The sequence below is a fragment of the Peromyscus eremicus genome, chromosome 6 (assembly GCF_949786415.1).
Source record: "Peromyscus eremicus chromosome 6, PerEre_H2_v1, whole genome shotgun sequence".
NCBI classification, from domain to species: Eukaryota; Metazoa; Chordata; class Mammalia; order Rodentia; family Cricetidae; genus Peromyscus; species Peromyscus eremicus.
In genome coordinates this window covers 49590624-49615166 of record NC_081421.1, presented here as the reverse complement: position 1 = coordinate 49615166, position 24543 = coordinate 49590624, and positions in this window count along the sequence as shown.

Here is a 24543-nt window from a genome sequence, read left to right as displayed (position 1 = left end):
CTGTGACAAAAGAAGGAAATAATGATGCAGATGTTATGATTATTAATCAGACTTTTGAGACTGACATGAATCTTATTGGGCTAAAGAGGGAAACACCACACCCCTAAATCAATACCCTTTCTTTCTCTTATCAGAATACAAATAAGCATCTAAAAAGAAATAAAATAAAATAAGACAAAATGAAAACAATCCAGAATAAGAAAAAAATGCACATACCTTCACACACAGAAATCCCATGAAAACACAAAACTGGAAAACATAATTTATAAGCTAAGTTAAAAAGAAAAAAAAAACCCACACAAAACAAACTGACAAAGCATTATGAGACATAGATAGATAGATGATAGATAGATAGACAGACAGACAGACAGACAGGTAGATAGATAGGTAGATAGATAGATAGATAGATAGATAGATAGATAGATAGATAGATAGATGATAGATAGATAAAAATAAAAAAAATCCAAAATTGTCATTTACTTTGTTTTGTGTTGGCTATCTATTAGTAGGCATAGAGCTTGGACTTCAGAGTGGATTCTATACTCAGTGAGACTCCACTGGCGAAAATCAGATTCCTTATTGAGTAGTTACCAATTTGAGATACCTCTGCATTTGAGTCATCGGCTTGTGTCCACTTCTTTCAGTGCGGAGGATCATGTTTCTTACAAAACCATGCAGACCACAGTCTCTGTAAACTCATATGTATGTTGGTCCTGCTCTTCTTATAAGGCCTTATTTCTTTGGTATTTTCCATCTCCATTGGCTCTTATATTTCTGCTTCCTTTTCTGCAGGGTTCCCTGAGCCCTGATGGGGAGGGATTTGATGCGGACATACCATTTAAATCCAAGTATTCCAAGGGAAATGAGGAGGATCTGAGAAGTGTTTAGGTAGGAGAAATTGTAATCAGAATATAATATATGGAAAAAATCAATTTTCAATATAAAAAGGAAAAAAATTTCTTAATCATCTGACATTTAAATTAGAAAGTTTTTCCAAAGTATGCCAGAAAATACAATATGATTGTAAAGGACATTAAAACTGTAGGGAGAGTTAACTAGGAAGATAATAGTAATGCTTACATTTGAGCTATATTTTTTCCTGGATTTAACATTGGACTAAGACAGTTAAGAGCCTATTCCTGAAAACAGGGCTACTCTTGAAGCTGAAGTCAAGAAAATAGATTATTCAGTACATCTTTCAGAAATAAAGCAACCACTCGGGTGAATGACTTGTACGATACTTTTCAGACTGCTAGACTACAAAAGTCTAACACAATAGATTCGTTTTTTAAGCCACGGAATTGATGGTCATTTTCTAGAATAACTAGAAACTAATACATATAATGAGGTAGAATTGTCAGTGTTTACTAGCAGATGGTGACAGAAAAAAATCAAAATCTTGGAACAGTAACTTCCAGAAATTTACTATACAAGGTAAAGACAAACATAAACATACTGTGCTCAAAGGAGGGTTTAAAGAATTCATATTTACCACATCAGAAAGATAAATGCTGATGATAAAGGAGAAATTTTATTAAGAAGCTCATTGGTTGCTTTATCTAGGATTGCTTATGTTTAAAACACTTCCAAAAATGAGCATTCTCTCTAAGAACAGATATCAAGTAGTATCATTTTTGGAAAATATTAGAGGTTGTATGCTCAGAAACCTGGCAGATTGATTAAAAGTATGAGATGCAAAATATCAATGACAGCCAAAAAAGGTATGCTTATGAAAATTGTAGAGTTTGTTAATCTTAAGTGACCTTCCTAAGGGCAAAAGGAATTTTTAGTTAATGAGGTACTGTTCCTTCACCATAGTTAAAAGAGATAAAAAGAAGATTCAACTAATAAAGGGTAGATGGTCAAGGGAGATATTTAAAAAGATAGCCAAAATTTCTTGTGAAGTGTTCAGAGCCGAAACACTTTTGAACTCATACATATTAAGTAGACAACCAGTCAGAATTCCAGGAGGATGAAATAGAAACTCCAGAGCAATTACACAGGGACCATTCTCCAGTTTCCCCCAAAGAGATTTGCTATCAATGTGTTTAGATAATTATGTGTTGGGGAATAAAATACCTGACAAATTATTTCAAAAAACTTGGGTGAGAAACTGATCTACAATTGATACCCAGGGACTCAGCATTTCATTCTGACCTCTAAGTTAGATTGAATTAGTAATAAACAGTATCTGGCTTAGAAGCAACTCAGGTCCAATGGCCTAGTGATTCTGACATTATATTAACTGAAGATTCTCTGTATGTTAAACAAATATACTTGTCACATGAATAATCTGCATTTTTCTATTTAGTCTATGCGGAATTAGAGATATCTGACCAAGTGAATTCTCATTAGATTAGCCTCCTGTGATGTAATTTAGCAAATTGAAAGCATACTAAACTCTGGAAATGGAGGCACAGCAAGTATTCAATGAGTTCAGCTAATGATTAAAGAAGGAAAACTTTCATTTTACAGTTAAATAATTCATCAATCTGCCCTTAAAACAATCCAACTTCTATGACAAAGGAATCCTGTAATCTTCCTCCACTAATGAGTGAACAGCCCCCACCCCAATTCACAGTCCTGCCAAAATGGTGTTCTATCCTAACATATCAGGCCAAATAACATTGGACTTAAATTGTGTGCAAAAATAAACATTTCCTCTTTTAATCTGTTTCTCTTAGAGTCAGTTGTAGATGCTGAGGCAGAATGAAGGGTAATCAGTGGAGCAGATTAACTCAGCTATACATGTACACAATGAGTTCTGGTGTTACTATTTTTGTACAAAACCAAGGAAGGAGCTTGCATTTGTTTGGGTTGCAAGCATCTCAAAGTCATTTGAAAGGACTCACAGTAGACATTTTGTCATTTAGAGAACAGAGAAGTGTGCTTAGGGCTTGATCTGCAGCCGGTGATGATATTTTGGAAGGTGCTGGAAACTTTAGGAATGGTATATAGCTGGAAGAATAAAGATATTGGCAACTTGGAATTGGGAGTCCAGGGAGAATAAATATTCTGCTTACCACTGGCTTCTCTATGAAATGAACAGCTATCCCTTCCAACATATTCTTGCCAGCATCATGTGCAATTCAAGCACTTTGGAGAAAATGACTATGGATAGCCAAAACCAATCTTTCCTTCTTTACATTTTTTCTTCCCAGCAACAGAATAAATAAGTAATAAACTTTTATATATTTATTAAGAGGTGTAACATCACTCTTATGTTGTTCTCAGACGATTTAAGAGACCTAGACAAGGAAATATCTTTCATACTATTACATGAGCTGTTAAGTCAAAGCAATTAATTAAAATAGGGGTACGTATAAATGAAATGGATAGTACCTAATTAGTCACTTTAGAAATATATCTTGAACTATGTTAAACCAACCCTAGGATCTTCAAGGGGCATATGGCATCAGAATTTGGTATATACCAAACAGGACTGGGTTACGACTCATCTAAATAATTTAGTACTTTTCATTCAATTCCAAAACATGGTAAGATACTTAGAGCCTAGAAGGAGTTTATAACTTCTCACACTGTATACATCACAGAAAGATTACTTTAAACCACAGTTACGACAGGCAACGTTGAATGAACCTAGAGCATTGTCTCTCATCTTGTGAGTTGCAGTCCCATAGGGGTTCACATATCAGATATGTAAATCAGATATTTACATTACAATTCATAGCAGTAGAAATATTACAGTTATGAAGGGACAACAAAATAATTTTATGTTTGGGGTTACCACAAATTGGGAACTGCATTAAAAATTCGCAACATTAGGAAGGTTGGGAACCACTGGTCTAGAGTAGGAACAGCTGGTAGAGCATATCAGATCAGAACTATGGTACAAAGGAATGTGTTACTTGGGAAACTTAAACTAAAATGACAATATTAAGTTAGCCCATGATAAAGGAAAAATAAAGTATGTGTATACCAGGAAGCTATACAACTCTAATAATCTATTATTCTTCTTTTGAACCTTGTGACCACAGAGATCCTAAACATATTATTTCCAGTTGCTACCAGGGTAAAGTGCCAAACATGACCTGCTGTTGTCTGATGTGTTCAATTGTAGATCATGCAGTTATAGCAACAGCTTAACAAACCATTATAGACAAAAGTGGTATAACATAACTATTAACTGAGGACCAGAAAACATGAGAGAGAGCTGTGCAGGGCAGTAGCAATCAACAGTGCTGTGTGTGCACTTCTGTGGTTAGTTTCAGAGAGCATTCAGTGATAATGTGTACAAGCTTGGTTATGGTCAGTAACGAAGAAAGAATAGCTCAGTTCATTAATCTGTCAGTTTGATATAGGATGCTATTAAAATATTTTGGCAAGATGTAGACTTCCTAGGGTACTGGGGAGATGGCTCATGAGTTAAAGTGCTAGCAATACAAGCCTAAAGACCACAGTTTAGAAACCAGACCCCATGAAAAGGTTGGATCATATTGGGAGCCCATCAAAAATCCTGATAATAAGAAGACAGAGATAGGGGACCTTTGGAGCAAGCTGATTAGTCAGACAAACCTTACTTGTGAGCTGTGAGTTCAACTGAGAGACTGTGATCCAAATGATTGTAGTAGAGAATAATCCAGGAAAATCCCAAATTCAATTTTGTGCCTCCACATTCATGTCTACACATGTGTATCACATTTACACAAACACATGGTACACACACTTGAATATTTACACACATATGCACACTATATATACATAGACTGGAGGGGAAAAAAAATCAAGATGCTGTCTTCGCAATAGAGAGAACTATGTGACACCACATAGTGATGACATACTTTGAACAGGAAGAAATTTTGAATTAAAAAATATGTAAAATGATAAATTATGATATATACTTTTGTTGGCTAAATAGAGAAGGAACATAAGGGGGTTTTGCAATAGTGGGGTCTCTCTGGTGTAAAGACTTATGGAGGAGTTCACAAACTGTTTTTTATTACTTTTGTTTGGAATTACTCTGAATTTAACAAGGTGGATAGCCAGGCATAATACTATGTTAAAATAGATTATTATTTACAACCTGGCTATTTTTCTTTAAAAAATAGAGTTTCTGTTGTGTGGCATTTCCTGGGCAGAAGTGAATAAATGTCTATTCACCCTCATAGGGAGCTGTTGACAGATCAAACGTTTGAAACTCAGCTTTAGCTTTGTAAACCAGTGCATATATTTGGAGTTATTTACAAGAGAGTAGGTGAAGAGTATCTTTAGAAATGCACAGACAGCTGAAAGTCAGCCCACCCTGTCAGGGTGACAACACACAAATGCTGCATCCCTGGAGATCCCAGCACAACTTGGATGTCACTCCACAGGTCAGAGCATCTTCTCTGCTAACAGTGGTTTGTTGCTTACTTAACAGTGAGGAAGTGACTGGTGGTGAATCTGATGTTTCACTCTTGAGAAGTTTGTTTATTTCCAAATATCAGATCCTGTCTCAACTCCCTATGAGGAAGTGTTTCAATTCAGAGGAAATTGTGGTACAACAGCTTTGAACAATGATTTGGAAGTAGAAGAGTAGTTGCACACAGAATAGAAATAGAGAAACAAAAAAGAGTAAGCTAATTTTTTTTTCAGATTCTCAACCATGAGAACGTAGCATATGTCCCTAATATGTACTTGGTTCATAAATGTTAAAGACCATGGGAATAGAAAATACACTAACAATGGGAATTATATAAATAATATTGGAAAAGCATTTGTCATATATTCCTCTAATGACTAAGATGGTGGCTAACTGGGAACTTATAACTGAGTGAGTATAATGTCCGTATGCATTAATTTATTCCACCTAGTCTAGCTCTGGTCTTCACTGCATGTATTTTTAAATAATTAAGCTTGAATCTCATCTCCAGTACACCCAAGCTTGCTTGTTGTCGTTTATTAAATGTTCAATGAAAGCTAGAATTCAGTTTAATAATAAAAGTGTTGCAAATGATTTGTTTAACAGATAAAAATGACTGGCGCATAGTTTGGTTTCTATTTTTATTGATATGAAGCACTATCCTTAGAGTAGGATAAAGATTTGTCAAGAGGCTGTCATCTTCTACCAACGAAGGGAAAAATGGGAGCGGGCACTGTTTTCATGAGGTCAGAAGTTTGTGGTTTTATGTTTTGTTTTGTTTTACTTTAAAACTATGATGCTTCTTGCTTATTGACTTTGATATCCTGCAGCTTTAAATCTGTTCATAATATTTATACAATGGTTCAAGAGCTCAAAAACAGATGGCAGAAACTTACACAAAAAATCATAACTCACAATCTTTCATCCCTCTTTTATTGATACAAATATATATATACAAATATATATATACATTATATATATACACATTATATATATACTTTAATGCCTGAATGTGTTAGTTGAGGTGAAGCCCAGAGGATATTCATTAATCTTTCATCTGTTGTGATACATGCAGTCAAATTAGATATCTTAGAAACTGGAATGATTAAGTGACTCTTTATAAGACTTACAAACTTCATCCCTACTGGTCATATTTTATAGTTCTAGAAGGTACTACACACACTATTAGAGGAGAAAGAGAACCAGCAGTCTTACCTAGTTGTGAACCTGGTGGGCTACACCAAAAACTGTCCTGGCAAGACATGTCCACTGGTACAATAGTGACCACCACTTTCTAATTAGATATAAAGCCTATTCTACTATTTGTAACCCATACCTCGATCCATCATCATGATCAATAACTCTTGACTAAACACATTATGGGCCCTGGGAGAGAACATATTATTATTATTATTATTATTATTATTATTATTATTATTCCACTAAATTGATATGGTATTAAATTGACCGTTAATGACTTGTTATATATTAATGCATTTCTAAACCCTTATATAAATATGTATCATATTTCATTTATAAGTAATAAATGCTGATTAATAGAGAAACTTACAATGGACAAAGAGCATAGAACAAAAGACAGCAAGCTGATTGGCCTAAGTGTCATACCTATACTGCATCTTCTCCTTCCAAGACCCAGGGATTAATATATGATAGGAAGCAGAAAGATAGTAAAAGGCAGAGTGTAACGAGAAATCCACAGAATCTGTTTAATGGGTAAAGGAATTTATAAGGGGAAAAAAATCACTGTATATAACAGAATAGTTGCAGGTTCTGGAATGCTGTTCAGGCCTCCTGACTCAGTCTCCTCTCCATAAACAACGAGTGAGAGAAGAGCCTTGCCTATGTGCATCTCAGGTCTTAAGGGCACTCCCCAAGGGCATGTACTTCAAGGTCATAGGCAGGTGGAGCAGTTACCTGCTGCATCTCTAGGGGCAGTGCTTCAAGGTTATAGACAGAATAGCTACCCACTATAGCAGAGGCACTAAATGAATACAAGAAAACAGTATCCTCCATACACAACAGGGAAGCTACACAATTGAACTCAATTTTCTTTAATAGTGCTGCTTCTGCTAGGTCAACTACGATCTGGATGAAACCACATATTCAAAAGTATTTGGACAACACACTTCAGACTGATGAGTGTGGAAAAATTCACACTGTTTTGTGGGAAGAAAAGTGGGGGATTGGAACTGGGAGGAGTTGGAAGAAGGAGTGAATGTGGTAAAAACTCATTATATAAAATTTTTAAGAACTAAAAAAAGAAAAAATTAAAATATTTTATAAAAACAATGAAAAATATCTTTATTTTCTAAAATGTCATTTCATTCATTATCTAACATAGTGATGCATATTCTGTTATTTTCATCTAACTATTTTCTATTATTGGGGATCAAATGAAGAGCTTTACTATCTGATCTGTTCCCATACTACATCTTCAGATATCTACTTATACAATAACGTGGATTGTTTTGAAGTAGGAACATTTCATTTAATGATTTTTTTTCATTTTATGATGGTCTGAAAAATTAATTTGTACTGGAAATTATTCTTACTTTTTACATTTTGTTCTTTTTGCATGTGAAAGGTTGTGGTACAATATTTGATCTTGATACTGGGCAACATATATCAAACATGTTACCAAAAAACAAAACCAAAAACAGATAATCTACAGTCCATTGTATTGGTAAACCACATCATTTGTTATATAAAAAAAAAATCTAGAGTCTATTGTACTGGTAAACTGTAATATTAGTTGTACTAAATGATTTAGAATTCATAAATTTCACTTTATTATTCATTCTGTTGAATGAGATCCTGTCATAATCAAAGGATCATCTGTATAAGATATGTTAAATCAAAAATTTAACTGAGAGAAATCTGAAATAAATGATACATACCTCATATCCATAATAAGGAAAAAGAAGGCAAACTTAAAAATCATTAGGTGGAAACAAATTATACAAATGTGAGTAGAAATTCATGAAATGGCACCTGATAGAACAGTTCAAAGAATCAATGAAATAAATATTTGGTTCTTGAAAAAGATAAACAAGATATATATATACCCTTAGACAAACTAACCAATAACAGAAGGCCCAAATTAACAAAATTAGAATTAAATTGACTTATTTCAACAGATAATAATAAAATTAAGAGCACTATTGTGAAATAATTTGAAAACATATTTACAAAAATCTGTATTGTATAGAAGAAATAGGCTGATTTCTAAAAACATAAATGGACCAATATTAAATAAAGAATATAAATAGACTAAATAGATATACAATGATCAATGACATTGTAGCAACAATCTAGTGTCTTTAAACAGAGAATAGGCCAAGACCAGGCCAATTTACTGCCAATCTCCCCGGATCTTTACATCAGTAACTCCAAGAATTTCGAACTCATTCCTAAAATAAAAAGGTACATTGTCAAAGTCCTTCTGTCAAGCCAGGATTACTTTGAAACATGACTGCTAGAATAGGCACACAATGTGCCTTTGATAAAACACAGCATATATAATTTTGTGCTAAAAGAAAAGAAGAAGCAAGGAGCAAAATGAACTAACCTCAAAAGAAAAGAGGTACAATACACCAAATTTATAATCAGCACCGTACTAAAGGGAGAAAATCTGAAAGCATTTTTTCTAAAATCAAGAATGAGATAGGGGTGTATACTTTCCTTACTCCTATTTAGTATCTTGGAGTAGTAGCAGGAGTGCTAAGGCAATAGAAAGAAGAATGCACATATAGGAAAGGAATGAGTCAAATTATTCTTATTGACAAATTATTAACATAAAAGACTTTCTGGAATCCATTTACTACATAGTTCTGACACTTTCAGAAACATAGTGGGATGAAAAAACTACCTACCAAAATCAATAGCTTTTGTATAGACACATAAAATGAAAATTCTGAGAAAAAGAGCAGGAAAACAATTCAGTTCACAATATCATCTGTAAAATAAAGCACACAGAAACTAACTGAGTAAATGAAAACAAGAATAAAAAATGTTAAAACACTGGGGATGTTATTTGAAGAAGACACTAGAAGATGAAAAGACCTTGAGGCTCAGTAAGTAGCAGAACATGAAAGGGCTCCTTTACAAATCCCTTTTTTTCTGACAGCATTTTCAAGAGGCCTAGTACTTCTGACACATTCTGATGGTCACAGACTTGCTATACTCAGCAACCAGGACTTTTTGGGAGGTGATCGACCTACATCTCTGCATCTGCATAATATTGTATTTGCTTCAATTTTAGATCACTATAAAATAGATTTTTCATGTGAGGAAAAGTTACTTAGAATATTTAAGAGGCTGGTAAGTTTGAAATACTAGATTTCAAACAATACTAATCATGAGTGTTTTATATGCTGAACATCATTATTTTGCAATGCAAAAACATAAAGAGAAGTGTCCACATTTTGATGACCTATATGAGTTAGAAAAGTAATATGGAAAGTTTCAGAAAGTTGGAACCCTGAAATTGCTAAGTAGTTCATGACACAAGTAAGTGATTGGACTTCTTTGAGCTACATCTTGTCGGCAGGTCAGAAATGCTCTTTCCTAAAAATCATGTTTGCTAGCTTTCTGTACAGGGCAATACTGTTTATAAATCTACCTTCTGTGAGGAAAACTTTCTTGAAAGAAACCACACCTCACATTTTACTTTCTGCAAGATGTAGTAACTTATTAAAACTTTGTTGACTGTGGAACACATGCAGTGTTTTAGCCCCAACGAATAATTAAGCTTTACTTTTTAGCTATATTTAATAGATGCTCCTTACCCAGTTCTGTATCTGGCATAACAAACTTGTGACTATCAGGTGAAATATTTTGAATATATTAACTTAGCTGGTTAGTAACTTCTACCAACCCAAGAGATATGATTTCCATATACAGCTCCTAAGGTCTGTTTCAGAGATACCCCTGTTTCAGTTTGAGCCATTAACCAGATGTTTCAACCAACATTTTTCAAAAGTGTCTTGATTCATGGTTGTATTTGTTCTGTTACGAAAACCTCATGAAACTGTTACTATATTAGAACATGGAACTTGTGGTAACCTGAATTTGTGTTCCTGGGCCATGGTCACACATAACTGATTGTAGTATAAACTATAACAACCTTTTTGATGCTAGAGCTGTTTCCTTCATGGATTAATTTATAGAGCAAAGATATATAAAACAATATTTAGCAATGCAAATGAGAAAGTAGGAGGCTCAATTTGAATTACTATGTGATTGTCAACATGTAATTTTGATCAACAAATATTTATTTTACTTTAGCTTTGTTATATCTAGTTACCATAATGATTACTAAGAACAAAGAAATTACATAAATATTAATCATCTTTCCTTGAGCCACTGGTAATATAACTTCTAATGAGCAGTAAAATTATACAAATATGTAAACAGGATGAGTTCAAAATGTGCTGAGTTCTGAAAAAAATGAGTAAATTGAATATATTAACAGTCATCTTTGAGAAAAAACTAACCAAGGACAAAGTGGAGTAGTGGATTGTCCAAAATGAGAGAGAGAGAGAGAGAGAGAGAGAGAGAGAGAGAGAGAGAGAGAACAAACATAAATGCTTAGCTGCTGAAAGGCAGGAAGGAGGCCAAATGTGGCTGATATATGATATATGACTGATAATTGACACTCATGTCAACTATGAGAAGAAAGATTATTATAGGCCACACTTAAGGGGAGGATGGTATTGTGTTTGCATTGAATTTGAAGAATGATGGAGACATTTCTTTTCTTCCCCTCTTACTGAAAATTAGATTATTTTCTCATACAATAATATATCCTGCTTATGGTTTCTCTACTCCTCCAACTTCTTCCACACCTCCCACCCATCTGGATCCACTCCCTCTCTGTCTCTTCTCAGAAAAGACCAGGCTTCTAAGAGATAACAACAAAATGTTACAAATAAAATATAGTAAGATAAACAAAAACCATCATACCAAAGTTATACAAGGCAAACCAACAGAAGGAAAAGAACCTAAGAGAAGGCACAAGAATTAGAGACCTATTCATCCACACACTCAGGAGTCCCATGAAAAATACTAAACTGAATATATATTCAGAGTATCGGATGCAGACCTTTGTTGAAGTTTGTTTTGCCTGTTTTAAAGAACTTACCAATTTTATACTTCATATACTCTTTTTGACTATTGTATGAAGAAATATTCTTAGGGAGAGGAGATCTGAAGTCATCAATTGGGACCAATTTGAAAGCAGCTACAGTGATGCATCTGATACTTTTCCAAGATTATGGTCACGGAAGTGGAAATTGCAAGGAACTGGAAATATTTTGAAGACAAGAATGATATAACTGATAGATTATGCACAGATTCCAGATATGGAAGAATTCTCATTTTATGACTTAAAAATATAGTATGTTTGTTTTAGAAGTTAAGATTTCTATTTTAAAAACACCTGACTTAAAATCATGATTAACTGATTATAACTACATGTAATTTGTATGCATATGATACACATAAACTCATTCAGACTTTGACATAAAGAAAAATAATAAAATTTTGGGTGAAAAGTAACTGGAAATATCACATAGCTACACAAACAGGAAATAACACTTGATTTGTTTCTTTATATATTAATTCTGATTTATTAATCCATGGTATCTAAGTGAAGTTCAAGTTGAGAGTTATACTGTATCATTCTATAAGAGAAAAAGAACCCTTATTGAGAACTAAGATATATCCTCATATTTAGATATACATACTAAGAATGCTAGAGTACCCTTGAGAATAGTAACTACAGCTGTATTACATTATCATGATAAAGAAGACTGCATATTTTACAATGGTTTTCATAAAACTCTATGCTTTGTGCTTTTACGTAACTTATAAACAATGTTCCAAAAGTAAGTAGTATTTATTTAAAATAAATAAAAGTAGTATTTTGTAGAAATACTACACTTTCAACAAAAAGAAATAAGTTGTCCAATTTAGTTGAACTCCTCATTCTGCTAATTTATGGCAACCTGGAGATACTTATGGCATATTGTTTTCTGTGTTTCTCTTCTATTAGCTATTCCACATCTTAGTGATTAAATGTTTAGTGAATGCATGAATGGCTGAATAAATAAAAGTCAGTGATTGAGATGACACAATACAGAATTGTGGAAGACTGTTCTCAACAGCCCTCACTTTTCAACATGACTTTTAGCATGGGTGAAAAAAAGAACATGAAAAAGACTAAATATCTCTAAACAATGAAATAATGTACTAGGTTTCTTCTTTTGTTACTATCGTGCATCTTATTAAGCATCACATTATCAAAGTATAAGTGAGGACTTGTGTGCTTCCAATACCCACATACTACACATGCAAGAACTCTCTGCATTTCATTTCTAATAAATCAGAAGATAGAGAGAATAATTTACTATAAAACCTTGATGGTTAATGGAACTAGAAGCAGCTTGTCAGCATAGCTTATATTTTCCATTCTAGGTGACAAACAAGAGAAACAAAATTGGAATCAATAAAATGCTTTGTAAGCATGAAATTAGAACAAGGAAAATTGGTCCTATGCCTCAAAGAATTGGTTCTATGACTCAAAAAAACCTTAAAGCTAGGATAGACTGATACATCATAATAAAGATACACATATATAAGCAATTTGTGTTTAACAAGTGTTATCACTCTTTTAGAAAAATCTCTCAATAGTCTTTAGAGTGTTACTCCTAATATTTAACTGTTATTCATGGAGCTCTGAACTTACTTCTCTACCCACTACCCAACCACCTAGTATCTAAATACAATGCTACTTTACTTGATTCCTCCACAATATCAACACATATTGATAAATTTCAAGTATAAAAATAGAAAAGAGGGTGCTATATAATCTTGATAACCAAGATGAAAAACTGTTGGAAAGGCCTCAATTCTGTATTAATACATATTCATGATATTATATAGGTATATATTTATATTTATATATATTTCAAATCATACTATATTGAATCCCATTCAGTAGCACCTGTCATATCTTATATTATGTCACTACATAAGAATATCAAACACAGATGAGGTGGGTATATTTATATGAAAGATAAATAAGATTCAGAGGAAGGATAATGTAGAAGCATGGCCTCACAGTTTTATGAATATTGTATTAATTTGGAACTTGAAAATAGGGCCTTTTAATAGATTGTTAGTGACAGCTTTCCTAAAGTCAGAAGTGCATATTCAATGATTGATAAGTCAGCATGATGTGTTACGGAGATATACATAATTGAGAACTTAATGTAAGTCCATAAATTCAACTCAAAGATAGTGCTGAAAATGACAACATTTTAAAAGACATACATTGTTAATATGCTTTACACCATTTAAATTTTATAACCAAATATTTATTGTTTTTATAAATAAAATAGTAATACAATTATTCACCACTTAATGCCAATTATATATCATGGTATGACCTGGACAGCAATTACCTCTTTTTTAATATATCAGAGAGTGCCGCCAAGTAATATAATTATATGGGTCTACTGTGATGTGTATGTTCACTTATTGTGCATTATTGTACAGTGTATCATGATCACTATTATTAAAGCTTTAAATAGTATTTTATGAAGATGCCATAATATCAAACTTATATCATTATTTAATAAAATACAAATGAAAAAGTGTATGTTCACTTATTGTTCATTATGAAAATTTTTTATTATGGTGACTATTTTTATAGTTTTAAACATTTTTATTTGTGTTTATTGCATCAAAACATTAAAATTATGTAACTATTCAATATAATATAAACGACACAATGAAAGGTAATTGATTAGATCTTACAATAGAAATAGTGAGGACAATTCAGAAAATTAAACCTCTTCAGAGTTAGAAGCATTTTGAAAGTTGGCCTCATGTTTGTAAGTAGAAAAAGGTCAATGTCATCACCTTAATATGTGCATATTAAAGTAAGAGCTTTCTTTTTATATTTAGATCAAAATTATACAATTATCTTTTGTGTGGAAATTCCTGGCTCTTAGATCCGAGGATCTTCTTCTTTTATGTGAGCTTTATCTTCTCAAATACAATCTAGATCTCTGGTTGATGTTATCCATATTTATAATCACAAAAACATAGTGATTTCACAGTCTGTAACATATTTAAAGTGATTCAGGGAATTAGATATATAACTTAGTGGTTAAGAGCCTGTGTTGCCTTTGTCGAGGACCCAAGTTCAGTTTCTACCATCATCCTACACAGCTCACAATAGCCTGTAACTCCAGAAGAATATGGTAACTCTTGCTTCTATAGGTTCCTATGCTCATGTTCACATGATGTCTTAGGGCTTCCATTCCTGAGCTGAAAGAACACAAGTCAAAGCAACAAGTGGAGGAAAAGCTTTATTTCTGCTAAGAGTTTCACATTACAGTCTACCACTAAAGGCAGAGCAGGGACTCAACATGTCAGGAAGCTGGAAGCAGGAGCTGATGTAGCATTGTGGAAGAGTACTATTTAGTAGACTCATCAGCCTGCTTTCTTCAATCACCTAGAAACATCATCTCTTGGCTGGCAATGGACATAATAAACTGGGCAGCTACACATCAATCATCAATCAAGAAAATGCACCACCTGGCTAATCTCTTGGGAACATTTTCTCAATTGAGGTTCCTTCTTCCAAAATGATTCTGGTTTTTGTCAAATTGAACTAAAACTAGAGAACAGACTTGATCCCTTATCAACTTGACATAAAACATATCAGTATTAAACCATAACCAGTCTTTTCTTATTCATTCATAATATCTCATATTAATTTTCATAATTAATATCAAAACATGAACATTCCAACTTTTAAAATGTTACAGTATTTAAAAATTCAAACACTTATAATTTTTAGTCTTATTAAAATGTCCAAAGCCACTCTCAAAGTTCAAGCCTTTCTTGAATATCCCTAGTCTCTCTAAAATCCTCAAAATATTTCTGGAACTCCAAATTCTCACCCAAATTCCAAAATATCTTTAAAATTTCATAGTCTTTCAACCTCTGGCTCTTGTTAAATTAAAAAAAGTTACACACTTCTGCTATGGGGTATCTTTCTGTATGCTGTGAATATGTTGCTCTCATTGGTTGATAAATAAAACTGTACAGCCTATGGCTCAGGTTTCTTGCTAGCTAGCTCTTTCATCTTAAATTAACCAATTTCAATTCATTTATGTATTGCCACATAGCTGTGGCATTACTGGTCTGCTGGCATTTTGTTGCTTCTTGGGCAGCAGGCTGGCATCTCTCCTGACTCTACCCTTCTTCATCTCCATTTTCAGTTTGAATGTACCATCTAAGCTTATTCTGACTTGCCATTGGTCAAACAGCTCTATTTATCAAGCAAAGAGAGTGACATCCCCAGAATTTCCCATTTTCTGTCTAATCAAAAAGGATTTAACATTAACATAGTAAAATTATATATAACAAAGCAGTTATCAAGCAATAATTACAGTTACAGTATCTAGTCTATTTGTATTTGGTAAAACTAATGAAAATATTATAACATCTATCCTATATTTGTGAGTGTAAAGTTTTATACTTAATTTACCTTTATCATGACTATGGAAAATTATAATTATATCTAGTCTTCAACGCCATCAAAGACCCTAAGTAAACAAGAAGTGCATTGTAAGCAACTTCCGTTCTAGAAGTAATAGAGACATCTGGCTTCCTGGACAGTCACCCAAAGTTCCCCTGCAACACTGAGGCATCCATCTTTAGCCTACAGGCCTAGAGTCCATGTCAGACTTTTTTTGTGAAGCAGGAAATTTGAAGAATTGTCTCACCTATTGGCGAAATTCATCAGTTGCTTTCCTCTGTGTCTTGCAGAATGTCTGGCAGTATCTTCTGTGAAGCAGGAACCTGAATGGCCATCTTGCCCTGTTTAGGCAAAGTTTGGTGGTCATTTTCCTATGGGTTCTCTATGTCCAGTTTATACAACATACTGCCAAGCAGTCTAGGCAAGAGCAGTTTCTTGCCCAAATGGCCAGCTTTGCCAAGAAGATAAACTCCATGTGGAGTGTCTTCGATGCCCATCTTCCTCTTTGAAGTAAATTGGTGCTGCCAGGAGCAGACACATCTCACTGTCCAGAAAAGTCTAAGTTTTTAAAACATTTTAAATGTCATATTCTGTAGGTCTTTGAAGTGTTTGAAAAGATTACCTACCTAATTGAAATATATCCATGTATACCTGGCTATAATAACATGACTGTAAGTTTGATTATCATAGATGAGTAATTATTAATCTGTATTTCTTAATAAAATATTACAATTTTAAATGAGTTACATAAACATAATACCTTAAACAAGAGTAAAAATATACATACAGTGTTACAAAATTAACCTTAAATTTGTATCAGAAAACTGAAATCCATAGCAATGTACAATATTTCAAACAAGTTGTTGCTTTTTAAAAGTAGATTCAATAATCTACACTTTTATTCTATCATATCTGTATCTCCCTTTCTTCTTTAGAATTTGCATATAATCAACCCCCTTTAAATAAAAATAAACATTTATAAACAATATTTTGGGAATGTGGGCATAGCTTTGCATACTACTTACTGCTGATTAGGGGTGCTGGCAATCTTATGGGGATCCTGAGAAAATTTGAGATAATGGTCAAGTCCTGGGAAGACTGGAGATAGCCTTTGTTGAAAAAAAACAACTGTCAAGGTCGGTCCAGGAGGTCTCCTTGATCAAATCGGATTCAACTTAACCTGGGATAAATCCACAGCCTCTTGCTTCATGTGGAAACAAAAGCAGAGCCTTCTTTCTAAAGTAACATATGCTTAGATCCAAATTTTGAAGTCACGATAACTTTAAAATATAGCAGTGTTACATCAAATGTCTTTCTGCAGTTATCTTATTAACAGTCAAAAATTTAAAGAAAACACAACATACACAATTCAGACTCTCTGTGTATTTTCTGTCTTTATGTGGCTTATTTCTTTTATTTATTTCTCAGCTCTTGGTTCATAGTTCACATGTTTCCATTCGTTTGGCTATTTGTCTTTGTGCTTTTTCCAATCTTGGTCTCAACAATTCTCGCTCATATAAACCCTCCTCTTTCTCGCCAATTGGACTCCTGGAGCTCCACCTGGGGCCTGGCCATGTGTCTCTGAATCCAGTTCCCCCAGTCATTGGATGAGGTTTCTAGCACAACAATTAGGGTGTTTGGCCATCCAATCACCAGAGTAGGTCAGTTCAGGCTTTCTCTTGACCATTGCCAGTAGTCTATTGTGGAGGTATCTGTCTCTTTAAAGACTTTATTTTTTAAAACTATTTATTTCTTTATATAACTGCCTATACTCATTTCCTCTCTCTTCCAAGCCTACATTCATTTTTACACACACTCTAAACCATTTAGAGGTTTATTCCATCTGAATCTGTCTTATTGTGTATCTATAATCCTTTTATGACCAGGAGAGATTTTTAAATTGTTAAGCTGTGTGGATAGACCATCATGATGGAGGCACATTTACTGCCAGCTCTGGTAGCCATGACAGCTTTCTGGTTGAATTATTCTATATGATGAATTGAAACAGATTTAAAATTATGTAGAAAAAGAAAGTTTTTGTAGTGATACTATAAGAACTACCCTGGAAAGCATGGTTGCAGAATTCCTTAAATGCTACATGTAAAAGAATATTTTATTAAATACTCTTTAAAAGTCATATTTACTTGTATACATACCAAAATTGCATGTAGGGCTAAAATGAAACCAGCCTCATTTTGGAGATATTTGTCATAAGTCTGAAAAGACAGGGATGAAAAGTAGAAATTAATGAAAAACAATCTTTACATTCCTAGTAAGATTGTCATTGTCCAAAATTTCAGCACTTTGAAATGGTAACTCTTTTAAAACATGACATATAAATGAGAATTAAAATTAAAATACAAATAGTTTAGCATTTATTTCTTTCATCAAATTAAGTTTAGAATCTGATCAGCTTAAAAAAAAAAAGCTCCAAGCAAATAGAGGTGTGAGACTTAAAGAAGGTTCATAAAGTAGAAAATCTTTATGCCAATCCACAATAAAAAGACATGAACTAATAGAATGGTTAAAGAGAACACAAACGATCCCATTTTTTCATTATTCCAGACTATTCCACAAAGAAGTAAACCTAATAGTGATCATCAAGAGCATGGCTCTGTGAGGTGGATGCTTAAAACTACATGGCAAAAATCTCAAAAGGCACACATTCCTTTCTGAGAATTACAGTAAAATAACTTTATTGTTTGAGATATTTGAGGTTCAGATAAATATTAGATTGATATATTAAATATTGAAGTCCATAATTTCTGTTCTGGAAACTGTAAGTCATTAGTCATAAATTATTATGTTTCACCAAGGTAGTTTGATTTTGATTACTGAAACACTATATACTCCTTTATTACAAATTTTAGCAATATTGAAAAAGAAAATAGGATTAAGTATTTTTTAATTTAATTTATAATCAAAAACTTATCCACCGAGCAATATAAAATTTGGTTGGGTACTTACTCTGTGCTCTTTTTATTAGTACTAGAAGAACTATGTTGACACCTCTAGCAGAAGCCCCCTGTTTGACCAGAGACCATACCAGCATCTAGATAGTGTCCCCAGATAAGCCCTCCACCCTCAGATCACCAACACAAAGCCAGGTCCTGCCCAGCTTACTGCCAACAGTCCCCCCTCTCCTTACAAACCTATCACAGCCCACATCTCCAGTAGAAGTCCCCTGCTCCACCAGAGGCCACATAGGCACTCAGAACCCCAGGACCAGCTCAATCAAGAGGATACCACAGCCTCAAACTCAGGTAGAGTCTCTCTCTACTCATCCATAGGTCATTCCTGCCAGATGCCCAGAAAGGAAACAGAAATCAAGTAACAGAACAAAAACACAACAAAGACACTCAGAAATCAGCACTAGACCTATAGTCACCCTAAACCCAGATGCCTAGAAGCCAGTATAAGAACACAATTAGCAACAGCCAGTACAATATTATAAGACAAGACCAAAGAATAATAGGAGTAGAAGAAAGAGCATGTCAGATCAAAAGTCCAGAAAATATTTTTATGAAAATCATAGAAGAAAAATTTCCTAACCTCAACTAAAGAATGTGGCTAGAAAGGTAAAGGAAGCTTACGGAACAACAAACAGGTTGGACCAAAAAAGAAAGTCTCCTCATAACATAATAATAAAAACACAAAACCTACAGAAGAAAGAAAGAGTATTAAAAGCTACAAAGGAAAAAGACCAAGAACATATGAATGCAAACTCATTAGAATTACACTTGGTTTCTCAATGGGGACTCTACAAGCCAGAATGGCCTGGAAAGATATCCTGCTGACTCTAAGAGAAAGCAGATGCCAGCACAAACTACTACATCAAGGAAATCTTTCAATCACCGTAGATGGAGAAAACAAGATATTCGAGGACAACATCAAATTTAACATATTTACCCACAAATCTTGCCATAATGAAGCCACTAGAAGGAAAGCTCCAACTCAAGGAGGTTAACTACATCCATAAAAATACAGGAAATAAATAGTCTCATAGCAGCAAAACCTAAAGAAGGAAGACACACACACACACACACACACACACACACACACACACACACACAGAAAGAGAGAGGTGGGGGTATTGCCAACAGCAGCAAAAAAAAAAAAAACAGGAATTAACAATCATTGTTCATTGATATCTCTCAATGTCAATGGAATGCCAATCCACAATAAAAAGACATGAACTAATAGAATGGTTGTGAAAACAATATCCATACTTCTGCTGCATATAAGAAATAGATCTGAAAATGAAAAATATACATTAGCTTAAAGGGTAAGAAAAAGATTTTCTCGTAAATGGACCTAAGCAACAAACTGGTGGAGCCATTCTAATATCTAATAAAATAGATTTCAAACCAAAGTTAATCAAAAGAAATAGGGAAAGACATTTCGTTCTCATCAAATGAAAAAAAAAAATCAAAATCAACCAAGACTGTAGCTAGAGTTTTCCTGCCTGGCCTACAGTCAGGACAAATCTCTCTCACTTGCCAGTCCCACAGCCGCTCAGACCCGACCATGTGAACACAGAGACTTATATTGATTACAAACTGTATGGCCGTACCAGGTTTCTTGCTAACTGTTCTTACAGCTTAAATTAATCCATTTCTATAAATCTATACCTTGCCACGTGGCTTGTGGCTTACTGGCATCTTCACATGCTGTTTGTCATCATGGAGGCTGGCAGTGTCTCTGACTCAGCCTTCTATTTCCCAGCTTTATTCTCCTCCTCGTCCCGCCTATACTTCCTGCTTGGCCACTGGCCAATCAGTGATTTATTTATTGACCAATCAGCAACACACTTGACATACAAACAATCCCACAGCACAAGACAATTTTTCAAGCCTTAATATCTATTCCCCAAACACAAAGGCACCCATATTTGTAAAGGAAACCCCACTAAAACTTAAATCACATATTGACCACCACACATTGATAGTAGGAGTTGTCAATAGCCCACTATCACCAATGGATAGGCCATTCAAACAAAAAATAAACAGAGAAATAATAGGTGTATTAGATGTTATGAATGGATCTAACAGATATCTACAGAAAATTTCACCCAAACACAAAAGAATACATCTTCTTCTCAGCATCTCAGGGAACATTCTCTGAAATTGACTGCATAATATTTTAAAAGCCTGTGTGCAAACAAATTGGAAAATCTAAAAGAAATGTATAACTTTTTTGATACCAGTTACCAAAGTTAAATCAAGATCAGATAAACAGTTTAAATAGACCTATAGCCCCTAAGGAAATAGAAGCAGTCATTAAAAGTCTCCCTAACAACAACAACCAAAAGCCCAGTGAGCCAGACAGTTTCAGTATGAAGTTCTACCACACTTTCAAATAAGAAATACCAATAGTCTTGAATTACTCCACAGAATATAAACAGAAAGAACATTGCCAATTTCATTTTATGAGTCCACAGTAACTCTGATATACAAACCATACAAAGACTCAACCAAGAAAGAGAATTTCAGAACAATTTCCCTCATGAATATAGACACAAAAACACTATATAAAATACTCACAAACCAAATCCAAGAACACATGAAAAAGATATCCACCATGATTAAGTAGGCTTCATTCTAGAGTTCAGGGATGGTTCAACATATGAAAATCTGTCAAAAGTAATCCACCAGATAAACAAAATGTCAAAAAAAAAAAAAAGAAAACCACATGACCATCTCATTAGATGTTGAAAAATTCTTTGACAAAATTTAACACCATTTCATGATAAAAATTTTGGAGATATATGTGTGGAGCGTTTACCCAACCACCCCCACAGTTCCCCAGAGTTTTCTTGAGTGCGAGCAGCAGGAAATATTAGATAGAAGGATTTATTGCGGAGAATATCGCGGAGATAAACAGATAGAAAATAAAGGATAGCCTCGAGAGGGCCTGGAACCTATTCCAACGGGCCCAGACTGTCTGTGCCCCAGGGTTTTTATAGAGACACCAAGGGGTGGAGCAAAAGACCTCCTCCCCCAGCACAGCCAAGTGCAGACCATCTCAGACACCTGCACTCAGGCCCGTGGTCTAATCATCCTCTATGAGGACCTGCTGGGTAAAGCCACAAGGAACCCGAGAATGGGCTCCCACATATATGGATACAAGGGACATATCTAAATATATTAAAGTATCAGATGATATGACAGTATATGTAAGTGACCCCAAAAATTTCATCAGGGAACTCCTAAAGCTGATAAACACCTTCAGTAATGTGGCTGGATATAAGATTAACACAGAAAAATCAGGATTCATCCTATATACAAATGACAAAAAGACTGAGAATTAAATCAGGGAAATAATATCCTTCACAATGATCACAAACAATATAAAATATCTTGGCCAAGCTGTAACTAAGGAAGGAAATATCTCATAGAAAAAAAAACAAAAAACTTCAAGATGTTAAAAAAAAAATTTATTGAAGGAGATATTAGAAGATGGGAAGATCTCCCTTGCTCATGGAGCCATAGGACTAACAGAGTAAAAATGGGCATCCTCACTAAGCAATTCACAGATTCAATAGAATCCCCATCAAAATTCCAACACAATTCTTTATAGACCTTGAAAGGATAATACTCAACTTCATGTGGAAAAACAAAACAAAGCAAATAAACAAAAAATAAAACACCCCCTCCAAAAATATCCAAGATAGCTAAAACAATCTTTACAAAAAAAGTCTGGAAGTATCATCATTCCTAATTTCAATCTATACTATAGAGCAACAGTAATTAAAAACCACATGGTACTGGCATAAAAACAGACAGACTGATCAATGGAATCTAACCAATGACCTAGATGTAATTTCACAGTTATGGTCACCTTATTTTAGGTAAAGGAGCATGAAATAAACAATGGAAAATGAAAGCATCTTCAAAAAATCATCCTGGTCTAACTGGAAATCAGCATGTAAAAGAATGCAAACAGATCCATATTTATCACCCTAAATTATTTCAAGTCCAAATGAATGAAAGACCTCAACATAAAACCAGATACTGTGAACCTAATAGAAGAGAAAGTGGGGACTACTCTTGGATGCATAGGAACAGAAGTCAACTTTCTGAACAGAACACTGATAGTGCAGGCCCTAAGAACAACAATAAACATGTGGGACCCCATGGAACTGAAAAGCTTCTGTAAGACAAAGGACAACATCAATAGGACAAAAGGCAGCATACATAATGGGAAAATATTTTCACCAACTTTATAATCTGAAAGAGGTCTAATATCCAAAATATGTAAGAAGTCAAGAAACTAGAGATCAACAAACCAAAAAATCCAATAAAAATGGGTATAGATATAAACAGAGAATTCTCAAAAGAGGATTATTAAATGGCCAGGAAGCACTTAAAATGTTCAGCATCTTTTCCCATCAGGGAAATGCAAATCAAAATCTACTTTGAGATTCCATCTTACACCAGTCAGAATGGCTAAGATGAAAAAACAGAAGTGACATCTCTGTTTTTTGGAGGAAGGGGAACACTATTCCACTGCTAGTTAGATTGTAAACTTGTACAGTGGAAATCAATATGGAGATCCATCAATATATCGGGCATATAAACAAAAGATGCCCCATCCTACCACAGGGACACTTGCTCAACTATGTTCCTAGCTGCTTTATTCATAATGATCAGAAATGGAGATAACAGAGATGCCTCTCAGCAGAAGAACAAATAAAGAAAACATACATTTACACAATAGAGTATTATTCACCTGTTAAAAACAATGACGTCATAAAATTTGCAGGGTAAATGGATGGAATTAGAAAAAAAAATCATCTCAAGTGATATAAGCCAGACCTAGAAAGACAAACATGGTTTGTACTCACTTATAAGTGAACATTAGTTGTTAAGTAAAGATATTCCTGTTATAATTCACAGAACCAAAGAGGCTAAGTAACAGGGAGGATTCAAGGCAAGTGTGGGATGGTGTGGTAGGGTGCTCTTGGTATAGTTGTGGCATGAATCTCCTGGAAAGGGAATTAGAATAGATGTTTGCAGGTGTACTGGGGCTAAATGAGAACAGGAACAGGAGGGTCCAAGCACTGAGGTGGGTGGATGGAGAGAATACTAGAAGAGAAAACTGGAATTGGAGTCATTTAGTGGGTGATGAAATTTCCTGCAATCTATGAGAGTGTGTAGTAGAATATTATTTTAAGGTGTGTTTCTTTTATTTAAGTTGCATTTGTTTAACTCTGTGAAGCTGTGTTACTGTGCCTATCTAAAACACCTGATGGTCTAATAAAGAACCGAACAGCCAATGGTGAGGTGGGAGATAGGACAATCAGGGTTGACAGGCAGAGAGAATAAAGAGAAGGAGAAATCTGGGAGAGGAGGAAAGAAGGAACAAGAGAGGAAGGAGGAGGACTTCAGAGGCCAGGCCCCCAGCCACAGCTATACAGCCAAACACTGAATAAGAAGAGAAAAAAAGGTATACAGGAATAGAGAAAGATAAGCTCCCCAAGGCCAAGGATAGACAGGATAATTTAAAGTTAAGAAAAGCTGGTGAGCAACAAGCCAAGATAAGGCCGAGTATTTATAATTAAGAATGAGCCTCCATGTGATTTATTTTGTAGCTGGGTGGCAGG